Raw genomic sequence first — 7781 nt, forward strand, 5'->3', positions numbered from 1 at the left:
AGAGTGTGTTATCAAATTTGTAGATTTTTGCCAATCTGATGGGTAGGGCAAAACAACTTAAAATAGTTGTATCTTGCACTTCTTGCATTATGAGTTAAACTGAGCATCTTTTCTTAGGTTTAAGAGCCATATGTGTTTCTTTATCTGTGAACTCTCAGTTCATTTTCTTTGCCTTTTTTTTCTGTACTGGGTTGTTGATCCTTTCCTTATTGATTGCTAGGAACTCATACACTGCTACATTGACTTTTTATCTTGATATGAATTGCAAACTTGTTTTTATCTGTTTGTTGTTAGTCTTTCATTTTTAAAAAAAAATGTGTGTGTGTTTTTGTTGTGGTTTGTTTTTGCCAGACTGAAGTTTTCAATTGTTACATTGTTCACTTTATCATAACATTATCACTTTTCATTTATGATTTCTGGACTTTTAGTTGTAGTAGAAAGGTCTTCCCCACTTCAGGCTTATAAAGAAATTCTTCCATGTCTTCTTCAAGTATAAAAATTATTTCATTTTTTATTCCTGAATCTTTGATCCATGGAAAGTTTTTTAAAATTGATGGTTTAAATAAAGATTTTAGGTTCTGTAGAAAATGGAATTCCAGGTATTATTTATGGAAAGGGTACTGTTCCTAAGCCTTACCTTAGAAAAAAACTGTACTTCTAATTAAAGCTAATTGTTAATATGCTTCCTTCATTGAGCTAATATTATGTGCTGAATCATTACATTTCCCTGTGTTGAAAAATACAATACTGGGCATGAAAGAGTTCCAAATAAAGACTACGCTATACTCAGAAGTAGAAAAAATAAGTAAATAAATGTAATGCTCAGTGGCCAGAAATAAAAATTCTTCATGCTTCCCAGGCATCTTAATATTTATAGCATTACAGATGGTTCTGTCCTTTCTTCATGGCTGATGCCACATGTTTCCTGTTTGAGGAACTTGTCCTTCTGTGGGGAAGAGCAACCTTCCTTCGTGTTGCAGGTACTTATTTTCCAAGAAAAGATCAAATGCTCCTTGCAGCTGCAGACACCCACACTCTTCATGTTCTTTCAAAGGGTTTCTTACTCCTGTATTCTAGACATGTCCAAACTAAACCCCGGTCAGAAAGAGACCTGGTCCTGCTTTCCAATGCAACTTGTCTTTTACTCTAGAATTAGATCAGAAAAAATATATTATTCTTCATTCACAATTATAATTTTGTAATTACTTAATAAATTTTTACATTAATTAATACTTATAAAATATTTATCATTAACATAAATAGTCTTTATTCTTCTCTGGTGTTCAAAGATGACTCACAAACTGAATTCATGTAACACTCAGTTCCATGGTTCTTCCTTTGGTACTTAACAGAGCTCTTTGAGCAGATTTAAGGAACTGGAATCTACTTATTGTTGAAGAAAAGTGCCATCTTTGAAGCATAAGCAGAAACGAAAGGACTAAAGTAATGTTAGAACTGAAAGGTGCTCTGCGCCCTCTTGGTTCAACCCGTCATTTTAAAGATAGGGAAGCAGAGATCCAGAGAACTCTGAGCTTGATGACACATTACCTATATTTATCCTAAGTCATCACGCCCATAAATAAAGGGCGACGTAGCCCTCTTCATTTTTATTTGATTAACTCATGTCGTTAATATGTTAGTTCTGTTTCTTTTAAAAAATGTGTAAGTGTTAAAAGTTGGGGAAAAAAATCATCCCAAATTTCTCTATCTAGGCACAATCACTGTTAAAAGGCAGCATGACCGTCCTTAAAGGTTGGAGCCAGACAGTGCCGGACAGAACCCCATCACTTAAACTTCCTGAGTCTCAGCGTCTTTATCTCTAAGAGGGGGATGATAGTTTTCACCTCATAGTGAAGTTGAAAGTATATGACCTAGGTAAAGCATTCAGCTTACTGACTGGCATGGTTGAATTCAATTCGTGTTAGCAATTATTCATATTATAGTCGAGATAATACTCTCTACGTTTTTTGTTGGTTTTTTAAAAATTAATTTATATTTTTTACAGTAGGTCCTTGTTATCTATTTTAAATAGAGCAGTGTGTACATGTCATTCACTCTCTACGTTTCTGTATCATGCTTCTTTCACATACTGTATCATATGCATTTTTCCAGGTCATCAAGGAATCTTTACTAATATACATCTTTGATGTCGTGGCCCTGTTTGTAGAGGGAAAAAAATGGAGTTATTTTCCATTCCAAAGCCAGGGTTGCCTATACCTTCTCCCCAACAGAAGAAAAGCTGAATCAGCAGCTGCCAACAAAAGAGAAAGGAAACAGGGTTAATTAAGAGGAACTATTTTGGAATAAACAGCTGGATTTACAAGGGTGTGCTTGAGAACGCTCTGAGACATGCATTTAGAGAGAAAAGGATATAGAATAATTGATGGCTATATTGGCAGATCGAAGTGTCTCAAGGGCATTGCAGGCTATGGAGGTAAATCATTTGCACTTTTCCTGCGTTTAGTGTACGCATTTTGTGAGCATAATGATAATTTGTACTCACGCGGGACCTTTCATCTGGGGAGGAGCTCAAAGCACTTTGAAGATGTTAATCAGAAAAAGACCTGCTAATTAAGATTGCTTAAAGAGAAAACCTCTCCTTTCAGCATGTTTACATGATTGCTGGGAAGGTTCTGACTTAAAGAGATTTGTTATCACAGGTGAGTTATTTCATGTCTCCTTTTTATAACATACTGTTGGATTTAGTGTACTGATAAAATGTCTTTCTCTGGACAGTCACACCAGATGTAACAGATAATTCAACTGTGATGTGCTTGATTTGGAGATCACACATTTGCCCAGAAAATTTGAGGATAGAGCAAAAAGCAGTACCAAGTTGAATATTTGTAATGAATTTTCAGGTTATCGGACAAAGTTGTAGACTGAACCCAGCAAAACGAACTTAGAAGAAGGACACAGCGTTCCCAGTCTTATCTGAGATTATATTTGTTAAAGGAAATTCAAAACCAAAAATCATGGAGTCCTTTGTCCCAGTCAACAGCATGATTTTAAGAGTTCTACAAGCTTCCAACTCAACTTGCCTATATCAAACACCCTAAAGCAAATCCCTACATAGATGAAGTCAACTCATGAGACCTTCTCTAATCCCAGTTGTCAGAACTGGATAGCTCCTTTCTCTCTGCTTCCTAGGCAGGGAATATGTTATATGTTTGAATATCTTACTTGTTCAACTTCTTAGTATTTAAGTCATTTTTTTCTTATGTCAGTTAGATGTTTATAGTTCTTCCCCACTAGAGAGCAAATTCCAAGAAGGCAAAAGAAAAAAAAATTTTTTTTTTATTCACCTTAACATCCTGTAGAGGGCTTAGCACAGGCAAGGTCTGAGCCTTAACACAACATACCCATTAATAATTATTTCTTGGGCTTCCCTGGTGGTGCAGTGGTTAAGAATCCGCCTGCCAATGCAGGGGACGTGGGTTTCAGCCCTGGTCCGGGAAGATCCCACATGCCGCGGAGCAACTAAGCCCTGGCGCCACAACTACTGAGCCCGTGCACCGAGAACCTGTGCTCCACAGCAAGAGAAGCCACCGCAATGAGAAGCCTGTGCACCACAACGAAGAGTAGCCCCCACTTGCCACAACTAGAGAAAGCCCACGCATAGCAACGAAGACCCAACACAAACAAAAATAAATAAATAATTATTTCTTTTAATTAAGGATTGTATTATAGCATTTTTGTAATAGGAAAAGAAATTGGAAGCAACATAAATGTCCATCAACAAGGTACTGGCTAAATAACACTATGGCACATCTGTACAATGTGACAACCCAGTGTCACTGCTAAATAGACTGGGGTAGACCTGGAAAAACGCAGTGATTTGTGGAATGAACATCTCAAGTGGAATAATATCTATTTTAGGATCTCTGTTTTTTACAAAACAAAAAACAGTAACAATTAAGAAAAACCAAATGGATGATTGAGAGCGCATGGGATGAATAGATGGAAAGCTAGCGTAGACGGATCAATATTTTGTAACTCATAGAAATAGGAAGCCCTGAAAACTATGAGCCAGTTACCCACAGTGAGCATTTCTGGTGAGCGGGGCTGAAGGGAGTAGGCCGGCTGTGAGCGAAAAGTGCTTCACTTTTTACTTTACCTCTGTGTTGTTTGAATTTTTAGCAATGAGCAAGTGTTATTTAAGATCATTTAAAAAAAAAGGAAACTGTTTATTGACTTGAAGTTTGGGTTTGTTGAACCTGCCTTCAGTTGGGCAGATGACCTAATATCCCATATTTCTCAATTTCACAGCCTTTTTCCCCAACGGAGCTGCTGGCAGTGAACAAGCCAGAAGGGACAAAGTCTTCCTTTCTCCGGAGTAAGCATTTGGCCGGATTCAAACTGACTCCCTTGGGCATCTCCCTGGGGCATCTTTCCAGGGCCTTGCTTTCTAAACTTGGTGTACTAATGGGCTGGGACAGATTCCCTGGCTGACTTTGGACCTTGTCAGATCTCTCTGGTAACTTTCCTAGGCTTTCTGGTCGCCAGTGAGACAGCGACTTTTTCAATTGCAAATTAGCCTAGATCAAAATTCAAGCAGGAGGCACCGCTGCCCCTGAAATCCCTCTGCTCTTTCTTTCTAGCCAGGGCGTTCTCCCTTTCTTGAAAGCCCTGCTCCACCCGAGGGGGAGGATCAGAAATAACCACCTGGGCTAATTTCCTAAATGACTATTCTCTTGTTTTGACCAGCAGGAGGGGTGTAATCTGTCTTCTACAGTTTGTGTAGGTTGGCTTGCTGCCATCATGATTCTCTCAGCTGAAGAAAGTAAACACTCTCTAAAACAGGAGGGCAGGAGGGAATTTTGCGTGAATATTATAAATTAATTCACTTTCCTGTGATCTGGCCTGGCCCATTTTTACGGGGCTGGTGTAGGGTTAGTTTGTGGTTACGTAAACTTGCCCACAATCTTGAGGAGGAAAGAATACCCTCTGGTGGTAAGATTCCATCCCTGCACTGTATACCCTAGATTTCAGCTCCCGGCCAAGTTGCCTAGCCTGCGCTGGTACTGGGACACATGTGTGCATTTTCAGTCAAAGGAATCTACACTTAAAGAAGTCAGCTCCACCTTAATCTTGAGTGATACACAGAGATACAGGCAGTAAAATTTCCATTTCCCAGTTATGCTTTTTTTTTGATTCTGAGTTACTGGGTTATACATTTCATGCAGATTAAAAAGTTTAATTTTGTTATTTTATAATGGAAAAATATCCTTATCATTATACAAATTATAGAGCTTGAATTGATTTTTCTGTGTACCATTATTAATGGTGTCTATATTGTGACACTTATTTCAGGCCCCTTTGGGTTTTCAGAATGTGTCTATTCTGTAGTGTGGGAGATTTCGGTTGCTCAGAATGTATCAATACTTACTGCTGATTGTTGCAACATTCGGGTGTATTGGTAGTCGTAGATTCCAGTCTTGTTCATCCAGCCACTCGAATTGTGACAGTTGGCTTGATTACCCGGCAACCTTATCAAAACAGATGCTTTGGAGATGCAGTGAGCAGGCCTGGTATGGAATGTTCAGTGTAAGCTGGAGTTCCCGTGGACCCTGGACTTTTGCCTTCCTGAGTCTCTGCCTTTGACTTTCCCTCTGGGAATCATGCCATAAAGGTCACTGTTTCCTGTTCCAAATATTCCTTTTAGTTTCTGTTTTGTGAGAACTCCGTACAAAGCTTTTTCCCTTGACCATTTGTCCTCCCAGGCCCGAGATTGCTTCTGAAGTGAAGAGAGTTGATTAAACCCAAGGCTCCTTTTTGGGAACTGGGCATTATTACTTGCTCCTCCACTTGTCACCAAGAGTGGAGTGCCCTTGGAGAGGCTGTGGCACCAGGCTCTGTGATGAGAGAAGAGAAAGAGGGCTCCGTCCATTATTTAAAACTTGCATTTGCTTCTTGTGAACATGTGCATTGGCCACCTGGTAAGTGACCAACTGTCCAGGTCTGCCTGGGATTGAGGGGTTGCCCAGGACACAGGACTTTCAGTGTTAAAACTGGCAAAGTCCCAGGGAAACGGGATGAGTCGGTCACACCAGTGTGAGTTGAGGGCCATGTGAATCAGCTCTTTGCTCCCCTCTCTCTCCCTAGTAAGTGTCCTTCCTTTTACCCCAGGATTGATGAGTGCTCTTCCTTATGCCTCCTTAATAAACAAATCCATAATGTTTGAAAACAATTACACATTAAGGATTTACTGCATTTCAAAAGTGCTAACCATGGGAAATTTTCCATTGGAGTTTAAAAATTACACAAACATGAACTCGCATCAGGCATGCCTAAACCACTCTACTGTAACGATGTATCATCGTTCATGAGCACGTTGTGAAGGCTGACTGTTTTGGACAAAGTCCAGCAATGGGGCTGGGGAGCTGCATGGATAAACAGATAAACCACAGAAATGACCAAGTGCTAGGCGAGTGGTGTAGGAGGCCAGAGAACAAAGTGATGACTGTGCGCTGAGACAGCTGGGAGAGGCTTAATACAGGAAGTGGGATGTGGAGAGGGCTGGAGAGGAATCTAGCAAGAAAAGGTAGATTTAAGTGAGAAGAGCCTCTTCCAAGCAGAGGAAACAGCTGTCCCTAGAGGCAGGAGTGCCTGTGTGAGAGCTGCATAGACTAGTTGCTCTGGAGCTGAGTTGTCACATGGGTGACCAGTTTGAAGAAGGTGTGTAGGACCATTCCTGTGTTTCTGTATCGCTGCTTTTGCAATTATTATAGGCACAAGGAACACACCTTCTCCAAACAGAGGGAGCACTTCTTTCTTCTGTCCCTCTGCCAGCTTTTGCAGGTTAGGCCCATCCTCTCTAAAGAATTACTTGACTATCTCAGTAAATGTTTGGGGTGCAAAGAACTGGAGCATTGTCAAAACTCTGTGTGCCTGTCCCACCCTTCCTCCTATTGAGTCCAGCGAATGGTGGAGCAGCGCACGGAGTGTGGGCAAGGAAGCTATCCTTCACCTCCCTGTAAACAAGCTTTGACATGGAGACTCGGAGCATCAGCCCCTGCGACCGTGTTCTCAGTCAGTGCGATGAACGTTTCTACGTGGAATGGGACGGTTAACGACTACTGGTCTCCTTTCCACGGAAAGCAGTAAATGCTCAATAATGGGCCTTCAGTGACCTTATCGTTGATTGAACATAACAAAGTATCATAGAGTTGCAGGAAAATGGGGGCATGAGAGGATGCTTACGTCCCAGGTCTCAGGCGAGTCTCTGGGACAGGCCACCAAGGGAGGGGCCTTGGCTTTGCTCAGGAAGGGATTCAAGAGCGAGAAGAAGTGAGTGAAAGCAGATTTATTCAGGGAGATACACGCTCCATAGACAGAGTGTGGGCCATCTCAGAAGGTGAGAGGTCCCAGAACATGGGATGGTTAGTTTTTATGGGCTGGGTAGTGTCATAAGCTAATAAGTGGGAGATTTATTCCAGCTATTTTAGGGACGGGACAGAGATTTCCAGGAATTGGGCCACCGCTTACTTTCTGGCCTTTTATGGTCAGCCTCAGACCGGCCATGGAGCCTGTGGTTGTTGTCATTTAGACACTAATGTATTATAAGGAGCGTAAAATGAGGCTCAAGTTCTACTGGAAGTTGACTCTTCCACCATCTTGGGCCTGTTAGGTTCTAACCAGTTTTTGTGGTATCCTCAATGGCTATGTCATTCTTTTAAGGTTGTGCCCTGCTCCCTTCCCTCCTGTCTCAATAGCTTGAGTTTACCTAAATGGCCTCTTCCTTACACAAATCCCATTGTTCCCATCCCGTTGTTTAGTGA

Source organism: Phocoena sinus, chromosome 18 (genome assembly GCF_008692025.1).
Source record: "Phocoena sinus isolate mPhoSin1 chromosome 18, mPhoSin1.pri, whole genome shotgun sequence".
Classification (NCBI taxonomy): domain Eukaryota; kingdom Metazoa; phylum Chordata; class Mammalia; order Artiodactyla; family Phocoenidae; genus Phocoena; species Phocoena sinus.